Source organism: Carettochelys insculpta, chromosome 6, assembly GCF_033958435.1.
Source record: "Carettochelys insculpta isolate YL-2023 chromosome 6, ASM3395843v1, whole genome shotgun sequence".
Taxonomy (NCBI): Eukaryota; Metazoa; Chordata; order Testudines; family Carettochelyidae; genus Carettochelys; species Carettochelys insculpta.
This window is the reverse complement of record NC_134142.1, coordinates 84357308-84380991: the sequence shown is the minus strand read 5'-3', so window position 1 is coordinate 84380991 and position 23684 is coordinate 84357308.

Genomic DNA, 23684 nt, shown 5'->3' with positions numbered 1-23684 from the left:
GCAGATTGTTAAAGTCTCTGTGGAATTCTTCTAGAGCTCTATACCATGGGTCCAAATCATAAAGATGTCATTAATGTGTCTTAAGTAGAGGAGGGGCAATAGGGGACGAGAGCTGAGGAATTATTATTCCAGGTCAGCCATAAATATATTTGCATATTGTGGGGCCATGCGGGTGCTCACAGAAGTTCCACTAATCTGGAGGTATAAATTGTCCCCAAATTGGAAATAATTAGGGTGAGAACAAAGTTACAGAGGTCAGATACCAGATTGGCTGTGGTGACATCAAGGATGGTATTCCTGATTGCTTGTCATCTGTTTTCTGCTGGAATATTAGTGTGCAGAGCCTCTACATCCATTGTGGCAATGATGGCATTGTCAGAAACTTTTCCGATGTTTTGTAATTTCCTCAGGCAGTCAGGGGTATCTCGGAGATAGCTGACAGTGTTGGTGGCATAGGGCTTGAGGAGGGAGTACACGTAACTGGATAGTCCGGTGTTAAGGGTGGTAATTTTCTGGTGGTAATTTTTCACAACACTCTTGAAAGAGGCTGCTGAACTCTCTTTTATATTCAAATTTGACACATTAACACGTGGTTTGAACTGGGATGGGAATTTTTTGGGTCACTATAGGGGCTCATTTGCATACTTGGCTTAATCTAATTCTTGACTCCCCCCACCCCTTCTACTGTTTTTGGTTCTCTGTGCCTTAAATATTGAGTCTGTCCTGGTATGGCTAAGGTCTGAAGAAGTCTGTCTGTCCCACAAAAGCTCACCAAATAAATTATTTTGTTAGTCTTTAAAGTGCTACTTAACTGCTATTTTGTTTCACGTAGGAAAGTTAGATGTCTGCAAGTCACCAGGGCCTGATGAAATGCATCCTGGAATACGAAAGGAGCTGGTGGAGGAGGTATCTCAGCCATTAGCTAGCATCTTGGGAAAATCATGGGAGACAGGAGAGATTCTAGAAGACTGGAAAAAGGTGAATATAGTGCCCATCTATAAAAAGGGGAATAAGAACAACACAGGAAACTACAGGCCAGTCAGTTTAACTTCTGTTCCAGGAAAGATAATAGAACAAGTAATTAAGGAAATCACCTGCAAACACTTGGAAGGTGGTAAGCTGATAGGGAACAGCCAGCATGGATATTCAAAGAACAAAACATGTCAAACCAATCTAATAGGTTTCTTTGATAGGTTAACAAGCCTTGTGGATAAGGGAGAAGCGGTGTATGTGGTATACCTAGACCTTAGTAAGGCATTTGATATGGTCTCCCATGATATTCTTATCAATAAACTAGGCAAATAAAACTTGGATAGGGCTGCTATTAGGTGGGTGCAAAACTCTCTGGATAACCGTACTCAGAGAGTAGTTATTAATGGTTCTCAATCCTGCTGGCAAGGTATAACAAATGGGGTTCTGCAGGGGTCTGTATTGGGACCAGTTCTATTCAATATCTTCATCAACGATTTAGATATTGTCATAGAAAGTATGCTTATTAAGTTTGCAGATGATACCAAGCTAGGAGGTGTTGCAACTGCTTTGGAAGATAGGGTCAAAATTCAAAATTATCTGGACAAATTGGAGAAATGGTCTGAAGTAAACAGGATGATGTTTAATAAAGACAAATGCAAAGTGCTCCACTTAGCGAGGAACAATCAGTTTCACACATAGGCCATTTCTACACAGACAAAAGTGGCATGCTAATACAGGGAGTGAAAGATGCTAATGAGGCGCGGACGCAAATTCCCCGTGCCTCATTAGCATAACGTCACATGATTTGGAGTCCGGAAGACCGTTCTTTTGGACTCCAAAATGCTGTGGAGAAGCACGGCCCTGGGGGGGCTTCCAGAAGGAAGTCCGTCTTCTGGAGGCTCCTTCTTCCCAAAAATTTTTGGGAAGAAGGGGCCTCTGGACGAAGGACTTCCTTCCGGAAGCTCCCCCAGGGCTGCGCTTCTACACGGCATTTTGGAGTCCAGAATAATGATGTTCCAGACTCCAAATCATGTGACATTATGCTAATGAGGTACGGGGAATTTACATCCACACCTCATTAGCATCTTTTGCTCCCTGTATTAGCATGCCACTTCCGAAGGAAGTGATCTGTGTAGAAACGGCCATACAGAATGGGAAGCGACTGTCTAGGAAGGAGTATGGCAGAAAGGGCTCTAGGGCTTATAGTGGACCACAAATTAAATATGAGTCAACAGTGTGATGCTGTTGCCAAAAAAGCTAACATGATTCTGGGATACATTAACAGATGTGTTGTGAACAAGACACGAGAAGTCATTCTTCAGCTCTACTCTGCACTGGTTAGGCCTCAGTTGGAGTACTGTGTCCAGTTTTAGGTGCCGCATTTCAAGAAAGATGTGGAGAAATTGGAAAGGGTCCAGAAAAGAGCAACAAGAGTAATCAAAGGTCTCGAGAACATTACCTATGAAGAAAGGATGAAAGAATTGGGCTTGTTTAGTTTGGAAAAAATAAGATTAAGCGGGGACATGATAGTGGTTTTCAGGTATCTAAAAGGGTGTCATAAGGAGGAGAGAGAAAGCTTGTTCTTCTTGGCCTCTGAGGATAGAAGAAGAAGCACTGGGCTTTAACTGCAGCAAGGCAGGTTTAGGTTGGACATTAGGAAAAAGTTCCTAACTGTTAGGGTGGTCAAACATTGGAATAAATTGCCTTTGGAGGTTGTGGAATCTCCATGTCTGGAGATATTTAAGAACAGATTAGATAAATGTATATCAGGGATGGTCTAGACAGCACTTGGTCCTGCCATGAGGGCAGGGGCTGGACTACATGACCTCTCAAGGTCCCTTCCAGTCCTAGCATTCTATGATTCTATGATTAGTAAAAATCTCCCAGACTTCTTTCTTCTGAAGTATCCATCACTTATGGTGGATTGCAGAATGATCAATGGATTTCACGTAGCCTAGAGCAATGAGAACGCAGTTTGATTTTTTCTGACTTGACACTGCTTATATAGAAGTAATAACATATCCTAGGTCCACACTGGCCCCTCCCTTCCAAAAGGGGCATGCAAAGGTGGCAGATCAAAATGCAAATGTGCACTAATTTGCATATTCATTGACTTGTTTGCAAAATGGTGGCCAGTCACCATTCCGGAAGACCTGCCTTTGAAATGCAAAGTAGTTGTGTAGATAGTGTTCCTTTGAAAGGAAGCCCTGCTTTCAAAAGCACCCATTTTCCTATTTTTTTTTCAGGTATGAACATAAGAACATAAGAACATAAGAATGGCCATACTGGGTCAGACCAAAGGTCCATCCAACCCAGCATCCCATCTGCCGACGGTGGCCAATGCCAGGTGCCCCAGAGAAGGAGAACAGAAGACAATGATCAAGTGATTTATCTCCTGCCATCCATCTCCTGCCCTTGTTCTGAAGGCTAGGGGCACCATACTTTATCCCTGGCTAATAGCCATTTATGGACCTAACCTGCAAAAATTTATCAAGCTCTTTTTTAAACCCTAATAGAGTCCTGGCCTTCACAGCCTCCTCGGGCAAGGAGTTCCACAGGTTGACTGTGCGCTGTGTGAAGAAAAATTTCCTTTTATTAGTTTTGAACCTACTACCCATCAATTTCATTTGGTGTCCCCTAGTTCTTGCATTATGGGAAAAGGTAAATAATTTTTCTATATTCACTTTCTCCACACCATTCATGATTTTATATACCTCTATCATATCGCCCCTCAATCGCCTCTTTTCTAGACTGAAAAGTCCCAGTCTCTCTAGCCTCTCCCCATATGGGACCCGTTCCAAACCCCTAACCATCTTAGTCGCCCTTTTCTGAACCTTTTCTAATGCCAATATATCTTTTTTGAGGTGAGGAGACCACATCTGCACGCAGTACTCAAGACGTGGGCGTACCATAGTTTTATATAGGGGAAGTATGATATCTTTTGTCTTATTATCGATCCCTTTTTTAATAATTCCTAACATCCTATTTGCCTTACTAACTGCCGCTGCACACTGCGTGGATGTCTTCAGAGAACTATCCACTATAACTCCAAGATCCCTTTCCTGATCTGTCGTAGCTAAATTTGACCCCATCATGTAGTACGTGTAATTTGGGTTATTTTTTCCAACATGCATTACCTTACACTTACCCACATTAAATTTCATTTGCCATTTTGCTGCCCAATCACTCAGTTTGCTGAGATCTTTTTGTAGTTCTTCACAATCCCTTTTGGTTTTGATTGTCCTGAACAACTTGGTGTCATCTGCAAACTTTGCCACCTCACTGCTTACCTCATTTTCTAGATCATTGATGAACAAGTTGAACAGGATCGGTTGCAGGACTGACCCCTGGGGAACACCACTAGTTACCCTCCTCCATTGTGAAAATTTACCATTTATTCCCACCCTTTGTTTTCTGTCTTTTAACCAATTCCCGATCCATGAAAGGATCTTTCCTCCTATCCCATGACCACCTAATTTACATAAAAGCCTTTGGTGTGGGACCGTGTCAAAGGCTTTCTGGAAATCTAGGTATATTATGTCCACTGGGTGCCCCTTGTCCACATGTTTATTAACACCTTCAAAGAATTCTAATAGATTAGTTAGACACGACTTCCCTCTGCAGAAACCATGCTGACTTTTGCCCAACAATTCGTGCTCTTCTACGTGCCTTGCAATTTTATTCTTTACTAGTGTTTCTACTAATTTGCCTGGTACTGATGTTAAACTTATCGGTCTATAATTGCCAGGGTCTCCTCTAGAGCCTTTTTTAAATATTGGTGTTATATTGGCCATCTTCCAGTCATTTGGTACCAAAGTGGATTTATGGGTATATCTGAAGAGAAATCAGATCTATGCAGGGGGACTCTTGCTTCCAAATAAATCCCCATTGTTCTGTACAGGCACAAAAATCTGTTCATGTTCATCTTATTTCAAGATTAGGGTCTCGCTGTATATTAGGCAAAGGTATACTAATGCAGAAAGAAACCTGTGGAATTCCAGGCCCAACACGTTGTTTTCTTATCAGATGGCTCCTGAATAGCAAATGCCAGAAAACCTATCCTTGTAGTGGTTCTAGCCATGGTGAAAAGGAACCATGCTTCTGCGAGACCCCCAGCCCAGTTTTCCAGATTCCCAAATTTTTTCATGGGAATAAGGGGACTTCGAAGTAGGTGGGGTCCTTTCGAAAAGGAGCCCCGTCGGGACGAGCCGCGCGGCGGTGAGGCGCGTCAATTTCGAAGTGCCGCGGCCTCCCGCATGCTAATGAAGCACTGAATATGCATTTCAGCGCTTCATTAGTAAACTTCGAAATGGCCATTTGTGTGGTCACTTTGAAGTTTGGGGCTAGTGTAGACATGGCCCATATCTGATCACACCATTGATCCATCAAATCCTTCAGTAATTCTCAATGCCTGATAACTAAGGGGAAGAAGAAGAGCATCTGTAAAGCACCACTCATATGGTTACACTAGAGAGTTTTATCAACAAAACCGCTCTTTTGTTGACAAAACTTGGGATGTGTTTATACGTAGGATAGGTTTTGTCATAGAGCATATCAACAAAAGCCAGCACTTTTGCTGGCAGTGTTCTGCCTCAAAAGTTTGCTTTTCTGTCAACAAAACATCTGTGTAAATGCCCCCAGGAGGCCTCTTTCAACAGACAAGGCATCCACAATAGTGGGTAGTCCTGTGTGCTGTGCTTCTGGGTGCCTGTTTTGTCAAGAGAGCAGCCAGGCAGTCCGGCTGCTCTGTCAACAGAGTGGAGAACTCTCCCAATTTGCTTTTGTGTGTACACATGAGCTGTGGAGGTACATTTTTGTCAGGAAATCTGTCCTGACAGTGACTTCAGTCAACAGATTGCTACAGCATAATCATAGCCATAGTGTTTGTGTCATGCTGTAAATATACAGAAATAGCTTTTCACTGATCCCTTGAATTCTCAACTTATAACATGAAGGACACATCCACACTAGAGAGTTTTGCAGACAAAACTTTCAGAGCATCTACACACAAAATGTGTTTTGTTGACAGAAACTGGGGCCCTTTTTGACAGAGCTGATCAATCACATAAAAGATTGATCTGCTTTTATATGTACACAGGATTTGTTGACATCTCTTCGGACAGTAATTTCTGTACAGATACTTCCAGTGCAACAAAAATGATTAAAGGTCTAGAAAACATGACCTATGAGGAAAGCCTGAAAATATGGATTTTGTTTTTGTGATGATAAGGCAACTGAAGGAGACAAGGCAGTAATTTTTGAGTACATAAAAGATGGTTAAAAAGAAGAGAGAGAAAATTGTTCTCTCTAACTTCCAGGGCCTAAGACAAGAAGAGAGAAGCTTAAATTGCAGCAGGGAATCTCTAGGAAAAACTTCCTAACGGTCAGGGTAGTTAAGCACTAGGATAAATTGCCTAATTGCCCAGCAAAGTTATGAAATCTCTGTCATTGGAGGTTTTGAAGAGCAGGTTAGTCAATCACTTGTCAAAAGAGCTGCTGATGGGGGATTGCAAATGGGCAGTTGTTCCAGTGCCTGGTGATTTAAAAGGGCCTGGATCTCACAGCCACCATGATGACCACCTCAGCTACAGCAGCAGCTGGAACCACAGACCTTTTAAATCCAACAGCATGTACCTTATGGCCCCAGCACTGTTAAAGTGGTGTCTGGGAGAGGGTAAACCCAGCCCTGCTCCTTCTGGGGGCACCTGAAACTGGCTCCCCCGAGGTTCTAACAAAGTCTCTTGTCATCCCTGCCTGTCAGAGATAAGTCTTGCCTTGAGTGCAGGAGATTGGACAAGAGGACCTCTCAAGGTCCCTTCCAGTCGTCCAACTCTATGATACTATGATTGTCATCATTGCAGGATCAGGTCCTTTAGACATGACTAAAGCATTTGTCTACTTTATCTTTGCAGATAAGCAGGGAGAGGTCGGCGAGGTTTTGGTGTGGATATGTTGTGATGGGCAGATTGGCAAAGTGTGAATCCAGAGACTTCTACTCTGTTAAGTTTTATTTGTTTAGCTCCCATCCATTTCACCTGATTGATACTGACTTCTGTTATGTGGCAGAACTGAAAAAAGGACCTGATTAGTTTTCATTAACCATAATAATATTTAGCAACAACTCTAGCTCCCTTTACAAGCGCTGAATACTTAAAGAAATGGATTTATAATCTGTCTCTAAACCCAGTACCAAAACTGGGGGCACATCTTTAACTTCTGAAGAGACTCTCTTGATCACTTGGCCTATAACTATTTTATTTCTTTAATAGACTTTTTTATGTCTTTGTCAAATCTTTCCCGACATATGAGAGCTACTTTTTAATGTGACAGACAAAGGTGGGTAAACTATTTTAGATATCTCAATGAGTTTAGTTAGTCCCAGTTTCCCTTTGAAAGAGCCAAGTTGGCATGACTGTATCAAGTGACATATACTTATTTCACTCCTCAGTTACACTTTGTGAATTTCCCCAGAGCAGAGCAAAAACTTACCAAGCTATTTATCCCAGGATTTTCCCTGACTTTCTTTCAGGACAAGAAAGCACAGAAGTAATTTTCTCATCTTGGAGAATGGTCACTGTTTTAAAGGTATATTGCATAATCCTCCTCATCACTGCATTTTTTCACAGGTACTTGACAGTACTGAGTACCGGCACCTTGGCAGCCCCAGCCACTGGATTGGCTGGGGCGGGGGCCAGGGAGGCAGCTGAGTACAGGCTCCCCTCTTCTTTTTTTTCAAAAAGCACTGCTCATCGTTAACTCTGCTACCTCACTTTCTTTACTTCAGACATCCTTAAATAAATACTATGTTGTCCTAGCTGTTGAGCTCCTCCACCGCTTCCTCCTTAGAGACTTCAGTCTCTGTCAAGGCCACGCTATGATTTCTGTTGAAGTGTCCTTGGAATAGGAATTTCCCCACTGGCTTCTAAAGACTAAATGATTTTATTTTTTGTATCAGCTTGTCTGCTACTCTGCTCTTGGATTAAATTGCTCACATCATCCCTATTCCCTCATCGGGCTACAGCAGGTGTCCTAAACTCCCAGCATACAAGCCATCCCAGCTGGAGCAGTTGTGCAATCTGTCCTAGGCATCCTGGCAGGCTGGTGGGGAGAGGGGCTGTCCATTCCCATTCCCAAGCCTCAAAACTTCCTGCCTCTTCCCCGACATCTCCCTCCCGTGGTACTTCATCCCCTGATGTGCCCTGTGGTCTAGAGAATCCTCAATTTACACAGATAGTTTTCTTGTCTCTAATATATTTACAGAACATTTTATTGTTTAATGTGACATCCTTGCCTATGTGTCTCTGACTTCCTATGTCTTCTTTGAATTTTGCCAGCACAGGCCACGTGAAAATCAACTTGTGTTGTGTGGACAGTCGGGGACTCCCATGTCAAAACAGCTACTATATAGCCACCTTTCCAGGCAGCTATGGAGAGCCCCAAAAGTCTCCTTGTAAAGCTATGTCTACACCTAAGTACATGTAGAAACGCTTCAGTTGCAGGATGGGTTTTCCCATTGGCACATGCAGTCCAGCTCCCCAAGAGATGGCAGCTAGGTTGAGAAAAAATCCTTCGATCAACCTAGTGCTGCCTACACCAGGGAATAATTAGAGATTGAGGAGCATGAATTTTTCAGACCCTAGACAGGCATAACTATGTCAGTTGAATTTTTCAGAGTAAAACTGCCCTAAGAGGATCCACTAAAGCAAAGTGAGATCACTTTACTTCCACACATGAGACCAACCTAAGTTTCACAAAAAAAAATGCCGGTACAGACAGCACTATGCTGGTGGTAGATGCTGTCCTCCTGGCATGGCTACTACACTTTTTTCAGACAATAGAACAGCTAGCCTTTAAGTAATCCACCTTAACTTTCCTGGAGTCTGGTCTACACTAGGAAGTTAAGCTGCTATAAGTATGTTTCTCAGGTGCATGAAAAATTCACACATACCCCATGAATCATGAAGTTAAACTAGTTAACCAGTTCAGATGTGCTAGGTCAACAGGAAAGTCCTTCCATTCATCTATCTGCCACCTTTTCAGGAGACTTTGATTGCATTTTCATTGAAGCATTAGCTGCCCTTTAAATGCAGCCAAGTCATGAGTGTCCCTAGTTAGAACAGCCCCTACTTCCTTGGGAATTCCTGAGAGAAATCTGAGTAGAGACTTCAGGATTTGATACAATTCTTGTAATTTAGTTGAGATTCTCCTAGTCACAACCTGCAGGAGGGTAGCAATAAACAGAAATCAAGCAACCACACTCTCTCACACTAACAGAAGTTGGCCCAACGAAAGACATTACCTCACACACCTATCTGTCTTTGTGAACTATTGATTACTAGTATTTATAACCTACAGATACTGTTGGGTCCACAGATGCTGATCAAACAGCAGAGATGGCCAGAATTTTTTTATGTATCTACATCTGAGTAGAAATTTGCAGCCATTTTCTGTGGATACCATTGCTGTTACCATAACCTATGTCTTTGGCAAATTAAGATTGGATTTTTCAAGGCATTGTATATGAGGCTACATTTTAAGGCAGCTTGGGAATTTAAGGTAATGCTAAGTCGGACAGTAGATATTTCTTCCAGAAAGGTAAGTCCCAGCAGCTGGGAAGTGGAATAAACTGGATGCTGTGGGTTAAGAAAAGGATAAAAGGAGGATGCTAGAGCTCTGTACACTTTGGAGCTCATAATCAGGAGATGGGGGAAAGAAGTTTTCTAAGGCTTAGTCTACAGTGACAAGTATCAGAGGGGAAGCCAAATTAGTCTGTATCTGGGAAAAAAAACAAAAAAACCCCCAAGAAGTCCTGATGCATACATCTGGCAAAGCAGGTCTTTGCCCACAAAAGCTTATGCTCAAAAAAAATATCTGTTACTCTAAAAGGTGCCACCAGAATTCTCATTTTTTTATGCTACACTAGCTCTTTCATTAGCTAAACCTTTGTCAGTGAGGAATGTGAAAAAAAATCACTCTCTGATAGACATAAGTTTCACTGACAAAAGCACCTTTGTGGACAGCACCATATTACCAGAAGGTCTCCCACTGACATAGATAGCTACATCCAGTCACTGGGGAGTGTTACCCTATTTTACACTAACAAGCACCCCAGGGGTATAGTGATATGTATTTTATTAAATGACACTATTGGATTAAAGGCAAGAGGGGGAACTAGCTTTCAAGCACATGCCCACCCATATGCATACCTCCTACACTCAGACACTTCCACAGGTGAACGCAAATGGATGAAGAATTGTATAAGGACAGCAGAGGAAGCCAAGGCATTGTGGATCCATTGTGTCTGGCTGCAGTCATTAACCCAGGGCAACAAGCTGATTGTATGATCCTTTTGTCAGCTTGCTCTTTTTCTTGTCAGGGTAGTAATCAGGAAGAGTCAGTATCGTCCATCCTGGGGTACAGGGAGGGACCTGGGGCCTCCTGCTTTCCCAGCCATCTGAAACTAAGTCCTGCAGAGAGGTGATGGCAAGCAGCAAAAAAGAACTCCTATACCTTGCACCCATCCTTTATATCTGTCAGTCCAGTCCCATTGCCCCAGGATGCTGTATGACCCTGAGCCATCACCAGTGTCCCAGGGCTCTGTATAACCATGAGTCATCAACTAACAGCAAATGGGACTTGAATGTTCACTTGATGGGGCCTCTTCCTCTTTCTTGTGTGGATTCTTTTGTGGGGCTCAGCTCCCATTATTCTCTGGCCAGGAAGGTGCTGCTGGGAGCTGGTTGTCCAGACAAGCTGGCTTCAAGGACTCAATACACTGCACCACACACATCCACATTCACACTTTCATCACTCACACAAAGAAAAGCTCGCTTCAGAGAACAAAATCTCCCCTACAAAGGAATAGTCAGGATTTCTTAGACTTATAATATCTATAAATAATTAATCACTAACTTATAATACTTAATATAAACCCCACAGCTACCACAAAGCAAAGCTCATGAAACAAAACACAACTGAAGAGAGCAAAGCTACATCTACAAGAGAAAGTGGCCATTGTAAAGCTTACATAAAGTTACAGAACTTAAAACCAGCAATGACCGAAAGTTACAGAACTTACATTTGGATTGTACTGGACTGTACAGAGGCTTCATACAACAGGGCGGTGGCTAATTATGCTGATGGGAGAACTCTCTCCTGCAGATGTACAGAAGGTACATGGGAGAGATTACAACAGTGCAGCCACATCAGTAGTTTAGATCTAGCCTAATAGCATATCATAAGGAACCTGTGGGAGGACTCCTGCTTTTACATTCTTGACATGCCATTTATGTGTCCTGTGTAGAGCTAACTAGTCAACATCTCCCTTCTATTGGGCATGCTTATTTTGGCTTTGAGCTCATGGTGGAGCAATATATAATAATTTACCAAGGTATTGAATACCTTCTTCATATTTCTTAGGGAAGGGTGTGCTGCTGACATTTCTGTTTTCGCAGGAGTGCCAAATAAACCACAGCTCCAGGAAAAGAAATCAAGGATACCTTTACCTCTGCAAATCAAGTCATTAATATTCTAGGTACTTATTAATTCATGGTGTGGCAGTCTTGGCATTCAAAAAGGAGTGTTTGTGCCCAGTGTAAAGCACTCTGGCTCTGCACATTCAAATCTGTGTTCCTCCAGTAATGACTTCCACATATACTGTTACCTGAAAAATAAGATTAAAGTAAAAACCATATGAGACATGTCTAATTCAATTTACAACATGTGTTCACATGCTCAGGGCATAGTCATACTTCAGGCACTATACCAGCACAGCTGTGGTGTGCAGCTGAACCACGCTAGGGTAGACAGTTGTTACGGTGATTAAAGGATTTTTTCCCATTGGTTCAGTTAATCTACCCCCTCAAGAATCAGTAACCGTTCTCAAACTTTTGTACTGGTGACACTGTTTTACACAGAAACATCTCAGCACAAACCCCCATATAAAATACTTGCTTAATTTTTAACATTATTGTAAAGGAGGTAGGCAGAGCAGAGTTCAGGGGTGCAGTCTGACAGCTCTCAATTCCACACATAATAACCTTGTGACTCCCTGTCTGAGGACATCTAAGTTAGATCACAAGAATTCTTCCTTCTGTCTAGCAATGTCAATGCTGGGGATTAGGTCAATCTAACTATGGCATTGGAGGTACAAATTTTTTCATAGCTCAAAGCAACATAGCTGGGTTTTAGGAATAGACTAGGTTTGAGTGTCATCAATCAGGATTACAATCCAACAGTTCAGTCCATGTAAGCATACATGTCAAATGGTACAATAAAGAAATGTTACATGTACATTCGTACTCCCACTGTTTTCAGGTCAGGTTTAACTAAATCTTTGGTGTTGTCCCTGATCAACTTTAAGCTTAATATAGGTCATATAAACATCTAAACGACTATTCTCAGATGCAGCCATGTTCCTTGATGTTTTAATTCTGCTGGGTACCAACTCAACCTATAATTTATGCAAAATTCTGTCGTTAACTTGCAGTCACAACAACAGAATATAGTAGTGCCCTCTGTTGCTCATAATTTTAGAAATACTCATTTGAATTCTTATTGATGGAAATTATAAGCAGAAAGAACACTGTGATCACGAAAAGTTATATACTATCATTATACATAATGATAACTAGGTTCAACAGCGGCAGGGGAGCAAAGCCTGCAGGTAAGTGGAGAGCGTGGGTACCTGGGAGATGAACTTGAAATGGGAGGGAGTACGGACTACACTGGGAGAGTAAAAAGAGGTCCAGGGCAAAAGTGGGAGGCAAGACCAAATCAATGTCTGAGATGCCTATATACAAATGCAAGAAGTATGGGAAATAAACAAGAAGAATTGGAAGTACTAATAAATGAATACAACTATGATATCATTGGCATCACAGAAACTTGGTGGGATAGTACTCATGATTGGAATGTTGGTATTGAAGGGTACAGCCTGCTTAGGAAGGACAGACAGGGAAAGAAGGGACGAGGTGTTGCCTTGTATATTAAAAATGTACACACTTGGACAGAGATGGAGATGGACATAGGAGATGGACGGGTTGAAAGTCTCTGGGTTAGACTCAGAGGAGTAAAAAACAAGGATGAGGCCCTACTAGGAGTCTACTACAGGCCCCCTGGCCAGGTGGAAGAGGTGGATGAGGCTTTCTTTAAACAGCTAACAAAATCATCCAGGGCCCAGAATTTGGTGATGATGGAGGACTTCAACTATCCGGGTATATGTTGGGAAACTAATACAGCAGGGGACAGACTGTCCAATAAATTCTTGGATTGCATTGCAGACAACTTTTTATTCTAAAAGGTTGAAAAAGCTACCGGGGGGAAGCTGTTCTAGATTTAATTTAAACAAATAGGGAGGAAATTATTGAGAATTTGAAAGTGGAAGGATGATTGGGTGAAAGTGATCATGAAATCATAGAGTTCACAATTCTAAGGAAGGGTAGAAGGGAAAACAGTACAATAGAGATAATGGATTTCAGGAAGGCAGATTTTGTTAAACTCAGAGAGCTGGTAGGTAAGGTCCCATGGGAAGCTAAACTGAGGGGAAAAACGGCTGAGGAGAGTTGGCAGTTTTTCAAAGGGACATTATTAAGGGCCCGAAAGCAAGCTATCCCACTGCGTAGGAGAGATAGAAAACATGGCAAAAGACTGCCTTGGCTTAACCAGGAGATCTTGCATGATCTCAAAATAAAAAAGGAATCTTATAAGAAATGGAAACTAGGACAAATTACGAAGGACGAATATAAGCAAACAACACGAGCATGCAGGAGCAAGATTAGAAAGGCTACGGCACAAAATGAGCTCAAACTAGCTACAAGCATAAAGGGAAACAAGAAGGCTTTTTACAAATACATTGGTAAGAAGAGGAAGACCAAGGAGAGGGTAGGGCCATTGGTCAGTGAGGAGGGAGAAACAGTAACAGGGAATTTGGAAATGGCAGAGATGTTTAATGATTTCTTTGTTTCAGTCTTCACTGAGAAATCTGAAGGAATGCCTGACATAGAGAATGCTAGTGAAAAAGGGGTAAGTTTAGAAGTTGAAATAAGAAAAGAACAAATTAAAATTTACTTAGAAAAATTAGATGTCTGCAAATCACCAGGGCCTGATGAAATGCATCCTAGAATCCTCAAGGAGCTGATTGAAGAGGTATCTGAGCCTTTAGCAATCATTTTTGGAAAATTGTGGGAGATGGGAGAGATTCCAGAAGACTGGAAAAGGGCAAATATAGTACCCATTTATAAAAAGGGGAACAAGAATAACCCGGGAAACTACAGGCCAGTCAGCTTAACTTCTGTGCCAGGAAAGATAATGGAGCATGTAATTAAAGAAATCATCTGCAAGCATTTGGAAGGTGGTAAGGTGATAGGGAACAGCACTCATGGTTTTGTTAAAAACAGATCATGTCAAACCAATCTAATAGCTTTCTTTGATAGAATAACGAGCCCTATGGATAAGGGAGAAGCGGTGGATGTGGTAAACCTAGACTTCAGTAAAGCATTTGACACGGTCTCACATAATATACTTATCAATAAACTACACAAATGCAACTTAGATGGGGCTACTATAATGTGGGTGACCAACTGGCTGGATAACCGTACCCAGAGAGTAGTCATTAATGGTTTTCAATCCTGCTGGAAAAGTATAATTAGTGGGGTTCCACAGGGGTCTGTTTTAGGACCGGTTCTGTTCAATATCTTCATTAATGATTTAGATATTGACATAGAAAGTACACTTATTAAGTTTGCAGATGATACCAAGCTGGGAGGGGTTGCAACTTCTTTGGAGGATAGGGTCATAATTCAAAAGGATCTGGATAAACTGGAGAAATGGGCTGAGGTAAACAGGATGAAGTTTAATAAGGACAAATGCAAAGTGCTCCACTTAGGAAGGAACAATCAGTGTCACACACACAGAATGGGAAAGGACTGCCTAGGAATGAGTACAGCAGAAAGGGATCTAGGAGTTATAGTGGACCACTAGCTAAATATGAGTCAACAGTGTGATGCTGTTGCAAAAAAAGCAAACATGATTCTAGGATGCATTAACAGGTGTGTTGTGAACAAGACATGAGAAGTCACTCTCCCGCTCTACTCTGCACTGGTTAGGTCTCAGCTGGAGTATTGTGTCCAGTTCTGGGCACCACAGTTCAGGAAGGCTGTGGAGAAATTGGAGAGGGTCCAGAGGAGAGCAATGAGAATGATCAAAGGTCTAGAGAACATGACCTATGAAGAAAGGCTGAAAGAATTGGGCTTGTTTAGTTTGGAAAGAAGAAGATTGAGGGGGGACATGATAGCAGTTTTCAGGTATCTAAAAGGGTGTCATAAGGCAGAGGGAGGGAACTTGTTCTTCCTTGCCTCTGAGGATAGAACTAGAGGCAATGGACTTAAATTGCAGCAGGGGAGGTTCAGGTTGGACATTAGGAAAAAGTTCCTAACTGTCAGGGTGATCAAACACTGGAATGAACTGCCAAGGGAAAAGGTAGAATCTCCATCACTGGAGATATTTAAGAAGAGGTTTTTGATAGATGGCTTTCAGGGATGGTCTAGAAAGTGCTTGGTCCCGCCATTGAGGGCAGGGGGCTGGACTCAATGGCCTCTCGAGGTCCCTTCCAGTCCTACTCTTCTATGATTCTATGATGATACATATGCACATGGGAGAGAAATTAAGGCTACACTGGAAAACTCAATTGTGGCATTTCCTAATTTTCAAGTGCTTGACTTTGCAACATAATATCATTTTAATGTCAGTTATTTGGTTAATAGCTTTAAAGTCTGGTATATCACAACTAACATGAATGTCTTATTCCCTATACTTTGTTCTGATACTAAATAATTTCAGTGATATTGCAGGACACTATAAAAATGCATGTTGATTACATTCATAGTTTTACTATTGCAATATAACTCTAGGTTTGTTTGTTGTCTAAACTAACTTGCTTTATGGCCACCAGAGAGATACAATCCATAACCTCCTATTCCAAGGACACAAATCTTTAAAATGTTATTTAGGTAGCTGCTACTAAAAGGTCTATGACAAACAGTTGAGCAGTTCAGATAACATCCAGCAAAGGGCAAATGTTCACATGAATTGGCTAATTCATTCTAGAGCTTCAACCTTCTTTCCCTACTGCTACAGATTTACATTCTAGTTAGTAATAACCCTGCTATATATAGGAAACAAGAATGGTTGAAGGTTGTGCATAAAGACAAAGCTTAACACATGTAGAGGAAGACCCTCTTAAAGGCCTTTTTTGCCTTCATAAATGCATATGACCAATATCTGTAAATTGCATCACACCTTTTTTAACACTATCAATCAGTATTTCACTTTTGGAATTAGCAGGTTTAAAAGTAGTGTGGAAAATAAGTCAATATATAACAATGAAATAATTACAAGAGTATATGGGTCCTGTACAAAAAGGTGGAAGAAAACTCCCAGATGGCCACATATGAAAATAAAGTATGAATGGCTTTGAGGGGAAAGCCTTTGTATGCTCTCTGTGAAAAAGTCCCCAAGCTTTATACAAGAGTTTTCAAAAGATTCTCTGCCTTTCTTGAAAAGAAAGTCTAATGAATAGCCTATGTGAAGCCATTACAGCTGGAAAAGATACAGATCCTTTGGTAAAGTCTCTTAAAGCTGCCAAACACTCTTTCCATCCAGCATGTTCTTTGGACGCTACTCCTTTTGAAGCTTCTGGCAGCCTTTATCTCTTGATATTTTTAATTACAGACTGGGCCAGTCACTGGCTGATGCTATTGTTCTGGCACAAGAATAATAGTACTTGGCAGTTATGTAGTCCATTAAATTTTCAAAGGCTGCAGAAACACTATTTTTCACAACACCCCAGTAAGTATACTAGTAGCTGCAGTTGGCAGAACAAGAAATTGTGAATATAACAAAGGGAAGCTACTCACTCAAAAAGTCCTTCAAAACAATTTAATAGTACCTGTAGATGGGATTAGAACTTCTTCATTCATGCTCAAATGGTTGTTTAAGTCACTAAACTGTGATGACATGTGACAGTCTTTCACTTTTGCAGCTTACCTACACTTGCCAAAATAGCAATTCTACAATAGTTATTTCCATATAACACTCTAGGGCCATTTCTACACAGGCCACTTTCTTTGAAAGTGGCATGGTAATACATGGCCCAAAATATGCTAATGAGGTGCGGATGCAAATTCCCCGTGCTAATGAGCATACGGTCACGTGATTTGGAGTCCGGAAGACCGTTCTTCTGGACTCCAAAATGCCGTGTAGAAGTGCGGCCCCAGGGAGAGCTTCCGGAAGGAAGTCCTTCTTCCAGAGGCCCCATCTTCCGGAAAATTTTTGGGAAGAAGGGCCACCAGAAGAAGGACTTCCTTCCAGAAGCTCCCCCTGGGGCCACACTTCTACATGGCGTTTTGGAGTCTGGAAGAACAGTCTTCCGGACTCCAAATCATGTGACCGTATGCTAATGAGGCACAGGGAATTTGCATCCACGCCTCATTAGCATATTTCGGGCTGTGTATTACCATGCCACGTGTAGAAACAGCCTACGTGTGTCTACACTAGCCCCTTATTTTGAAATGAATTTTGAAAGAGGTCGCGAAGCATCCATACACAAAATGGCCTCTTTTGAAATTGTTTTCAGCTGAAAGGGATGAGCATTTCAAAATAGCTCTTCCCATCTTATTTCAGGACAAGCAGCCCCTTTTGAAATTGATTTTTGAAATAAGGCATGTGTAGACTCTCCAAGGTCACTCTTTCGAAATAGCGAGTTCACCATGACAGTGGTCACAGGGAGCATGGAGATGCTCTTGCAAGCCTCAGTGGGGCTCTATGGTCTCCAGAGCCAGCCACTTAAAGCTGCAAGGCCCCAGAAACCCCATGTAGGAAACTGAGAGTGTGCCCAGAGCCTCAGGAGCATGAGCTGTAACAGTCTCACCCTCCAGCAGCGCAGACCCCCCAGCCAACAAGCCCACTGGCCAGATGATAAGCCCCCCCACACCTCCACCCAGCCTGAGGGGTTGCTGGACGTGAGCCAGGGCCAGAAGAGAAGGGGTTCCTCCTGAACGGAGGCCAAGATCAGAGACCTCTACAGCCTGTAGGCCAACAAAGATGTGCTCCTGGACAGCACCAGGCAGTCCCAGAATGCTGCAACCTTTGATTGGCTGTAACTTGGACTGTGAAAGCAAGGCCACCCCCAGCACACAACCTATCAGGTCAGGTTGAAGGTGAAGAATCTCAGGCAGGCCTACAGCCAGGCCAGGGACCCTGCAGATGATCAGGGGCAGGGGCTGCCCTGAGGTGCCGCACTATCGAGAGCTAGACTGGATCCTTGGCCCTATGGGCACCCCTGAGCCAGTGGCTGTGGTTAACAAACCCTGAGGCAGAGGTGCATGACCAACCAGGACCATCAGGCCAGACCAGGGTGGAGGAACTAGAAAGCGCGTCAAAGGACAAATGCCCCCTGGTGATCGCTGTCACCTCTGGCTCCTTCAGCCAGGCCCCCTTAAGGCAGGCGTCCCCAGATCTCTTCTCCAGAGCTGCAGGTAGGTGACGGGCAGATTGGGCAGCCCAGGTGGGGAGAACACCCCGTCCTGCATCCCCTGGCTGCTTCCCAGGCCGAGGAGTGGTTGCACCCAGCACCCGCACCTGTGGACAGAATCACAACCCCCTCAACAAGGGAGGCAGGGGCCAGACCACAGCCAGGGGGTGCCCCAAAGATGTCACCCCACTGGCCGCACAGGTCTCCCTGAGGGGGTGGGATGGGTGAGTGAATGTTGCATCAGGGGACAGTCTGGGGGGCCTGGGTGGGGCTCCCAAGGCTGCGTGGCAGCACTGATGGGTGGCTTGTCTCCCCCTTGTATCTCTGCAGCATCATCCTCTGAGGGCTGGGCCAGTCCCATCCCACATGCCAGCACTCCAGCCCCACCATCCGACAGAGCTGGGGAACCCCCATCCCCACCACCCAGGACACTGCCCACCCAGCTCCAGAGGGCCTGCCACTGCCGCCGTTACAATCTGGAGAAGGCCGCAGTGGCACACACTGCTGTCGTAAGGGAGCAGGTGGCCATCCTCCAGGAGTGGCTTCTGGTGGAGCAGGAGGACAGAGACTGGCAGTGGGAGGTCTGAGGTGAGGCAACAGCAGGCCTCTGATGCCTTGCCCCACAGCCTGCCGCCACTACCACAACTGCTGCTACCCCCATGCCCACCCCTCCACCCTCTCCCTGGCTGCCCCCTGTTCATATGGGGGCTGTGGCAGGGGGTGGGTGTGGGGGGGCCATGGTGGTGGGTGGTGTGAGCCAGATCATCCTGGGGAAGGGTCAGTGTGGCTCCTGTTCAAAGGCTTCCCAGACGGCCTCCTAGACCCTAGTCTCATCCCTGTGTGCCTGGTGGCACAGGGCTGCTGTTGGCTGCTCGTACCCAGGGCTGCAATCCACAGCCAACCCCTGCATGAAATGCTTGTGCTTGCTATCACCAATGCTGTGCAGAGCACAATAGGCTGCAACCACCCCAAGAATGTTGGGGATGCTGACATACAGGCACACATTCAAACAACGGAACCTCCCCTTTCAGGCATGCGAAGGCCCATTCCATGGCATTGTGGGAATGGTTGAAGAGGTGGCTAAAAACATCCTGGCTTTCAGTGGTGTGTCCTGTGTAGGGGCACATGAGCCATGGCTGCTAGGGGTACGCCCCATTGCCCACTATGCAGGGTGACGTTGTGGTGACCCTCATGGAGAGCTCCTGGTCAAGGACTCACATGCCCTCCTCCATGCGGCACCCCAGCCAGGAGTTCCACAATATCTGAGTGCCATCGGCTTGCCCGGACCAGCCCACACAGATGTCAGTGAACCAGCCCTTGGGATCAACAAGAGCCTGCAGCACCACCAAGTTGTGGGTCCAGGGTGCAGATTGTTACATGGATGCCATTGAGAGTGCCAAAGCAGTTGGGGAACCCAATGGCTGCGAATCCCACCATGGCATCGTCCAGAGCATTGCTATGGATGGCCCTCCACAGGATCACACAGTTGATAACCTGCACCACCTTTGTGAGGGTGGACACTGACATTTGGGCCTGCATGGCGGGGAGTCCCATGGCCCTCTATGTCCCAAACCTCCCCTGCAGGGTCCTCAGCCCCATGCCCCTGCAGCGCCCCCCCCCTCCAGCCCACGAGCCTGCTCCTCTCTTCCCGTGGTGGGTGTGGGTCCCCAGCCTGGCTTACCTCCCAGAGGACAGCTCCAACAGTGGCCTTGCTAACCCCGAATTGGTGTCCCACCGAACGGTGGCTATCCGGCTTGGCCAGCTTCCACAGTGCAATCTCCACTCATTTCTCAACCAGGAGTCTGGGCTACATGTGGGTGTTCACATGCTGCAAGGCGGGGGTGAGCCAGTGGCACAGCTCCATGAACGTCTGCCTCAACATTCAGAAGTTCAGGCCACCAGGGTGGCTCCAGAGGCACTGTAGGGGACGGCGAATGGGGTGTGGTAGTTGCCTGGTGGTGGGTGCATTATGGGCTGCAGGGCTTCCAGCATGGCCAGGATGACCATTGCCATCTGGGCCCTGGGGTCAATGGAGGCATCAGCCTCGGGCAACTGCTGTTGCTCCATGCACTGTGGCATTCCCTCAGAGCAGGGTCTCTGCCATGCTGTCTGCTACTCTGCAGTGCTGTGGGTGTGTTTGGGAGGGGCACTTTAAGATGCCACTGGCTGCAAGATCCGAAAGGTCTTGTCAGCTATGCAACCACCTGCATGGAGCTTCCTGGCCTGTTCTTTCAAAAGGGCTCACGTTGCTGTGTGGACACTCCCTTTAGAAAGACCGGGGGCCTCTTTCAAAAGAGTGGACATGTACAATGATCTGCTTTGTGTGTGTAGCCGTGTTCTTTCAGTATCCCTTATTGCGATTTAGATTTTTGAAGTTCCAGCTTTTGAGATTTGTGTGTATTGTAGACACTGACCACACAGAAGCTTTCTTATTCTGGAATATCTGTTTCCAAGTGTAGGCCAGCCATTAATGAAGTTTCTGGGTTTTGGTATGAACTGATAACATTTGTTGAAGTATCTGAGAGCTTTGTAGCCCTATAGCTATGAATATTTGGGACTGTTCTTATTTACATTAAGAGTATGTCTATACTGCAGCTGGAAGAAGTAATGTGTACTGAGTAGACATGTACACCTTAGCACTGAACGAATTAGCATAGTAACAATAGAAGTATAACCACGGAGGTACAAACTAGTATAATCTCCAGTGGGATTGTACTTGACTCTATCATCGCTTGTCGTGCCCATGGCTACTCTTCTATTTTTAGAGTGCTTGGATCTAGTGCAGGTATGTTTTCTCAAGCCAGAATTAAATCATAAGCTCTGGAAGTGTAAAGAGGCTTTGAGGTTGGAATAATTTACATTTACATCCTCTTTAATGCCCTTTTACTCTGCCAGGAATTTAGGGCCTGAACCGAAACTAATTAAAGTTAATGGGAGTGCCTTTCCATTTACCTCAGTAGGTTTTGGGTCAGGACCTTGGTGTAAATGAAAATCAGGCTCCCTATCTCCAAATGCCAATCTTGGTGCATGAGTTAAGACACATAATTTTGCATGTGGGCATGAACACCAAAGATTAAGGGGCAATCTTGGCTCTGTTGGATTGGTTAACTGGCATTCTTCCAAAGACTCCATTGGAGCCAAAATTTTACTTTGATCCTATATTTATGCAGCACCCTCACTGCAATACCCAGGTGCCTTAAACATCTGTTTGGGCATGTAAGATTACTGATAATTATTGCTCATTTATAATACTTAAATAGATGGATGAACTGTTTGGCTATAGTACAAAGTAGTCTGCACTTTCACCCCAAATTCAAATCCCACAAATACCAATCACATACTTATTTAAATACTTTCTACAACAATTATTTTCCTTTCTCAAAACCACAGTTCATTACTGATTTCCTCACCAGTTATTCTGGGCTAGTTCTGTGGTTCTCAGAAGTTTTGGCCCCTGACCCATCCTGCTCAATACAAACCACAAATATGGACCACCAGCCAACCACCCTTGATGACAAAATGCATTTGCTTATCTCTAAATACCTTAAACATTCAATTATTCATTTTATGCTACCAAAGCATAACAACATAAACACACAGCTATAACATGAGAGGGTGCATATTTAGATTTTATTGCATATATCATATTACTTTACCAAATTTCATTTTAAATCACGTAAAATATTAATTTATGTCCAAAACAAACATTGTCTTTATTTATAGCAGAGGTGGGGAACCTTTTTTGGATCAAAAGTCACTGACCCACAGAAAAATCAGGTAGGGGCCACACAAAGGTGAGAAGCAAAAAAACAAAAATGAAAACAACCCTCCCCTCCCCCCATTCCTCACTGATATGAGACTGGGATCCCACACTCCCCTCATGCTCCAGCCCCGTGGGGGCATGGTGCAGAGGGAAGGGAGGATCAAAATTCAGGGATTCCCATAGGCCAGATTAACTCTTCTGTGGTTCTGGGGCTAGTAGATTTTGTGGGACCACCATGCTCTGGAGTGGGGCCAAAAATGAGAGGTTCAGCGTGTGAGAGGAGCTGATGGGGAGTGGGATAGGGTTGGAAGTGCAGAGTCTGGGCAGTAGGTAGTGGGCTGGAGCATAATGGAGGTGGGGGCTATGGGAGGGAGGGAGGGTGCAGGAGGTGACTGAGGGTGATGGCCAGTCCAGGAGGTTGGGTGCAAAAAGAGGCTGAAGGTGCAGGGTCTGGGTGGGAGGAAGAGTACAGAAGAGGGCTGAGAAGTGGATAGGAGGTATGGTGCAGGAGCAGGCTGGGAGCTGGGGCTGTGGTGGCAGGGATTGAAGGAAGGGGCTGAGAGTGCCAGTTTGGGGCCAGAGCAAGGTTACAGAAGCAGATTGGTCCCAGGGGTGAGGCCAGGAGGTTGGGTGCAGGAGCAGGAGGGAGGGGACTGAGGGTGGAGGGTCTAGGCATGAGGAAGAGCACAGGAGGGGGATGAGGATGCAGGGTCTGGGCCTGAGAGGGAAGGAGGGGCACTTACCTGGCTCTATGCTCCCTGACATTCCCAGGTACCAATCACAATAGTTAGCACATTTCACTTGGGCCAATCACCAGCAATGGGGTTTTTGAAACAGCTCAGTTCGCACCAAAACTAGTGGCCAGATTTTCAAATGACCACAGTATGACAAGAAATTATGAAATTTTAGCCTCAACTGTATATACTGAGTTATTTAAAAGTCTGATCCTGTAGATACAATTTCAAGCAATTAACTAGTATTGTGAGATCTAGACATGGGTCCATTGAGGTATCATGATCTCTGGTTTCCACATGACTGTCTCTAGACAGACCACCACTGGATGATTAAGACCTGTGATCCTGTTTGAAGAGCTAGAAAACAGCTACTCAATGAGTCCATAGGTAAGCATATTGCAGTTTTGACCTTATTTTCACCTTCCACTCAATGATATTGTCTGACTGATCATCTAATATAAACAGCGATTGAATCTCTAATGAGGGATTCAAGTAAAATTACTCCCACAATGAATATAAAGTAAAAATTAGGTCAAAGTTTGTCTTGCCTTGCTTTTCATAAAGAAGATTTACATGCCCTGTGATAGGCTTTTCCTTAGATAGCTAGCGCATCTCTTATATTTAAGTAATCAAGTGACAGATCTCCTAAATTATTAAATTTTAAAAGGATAAAAATATATCAAAA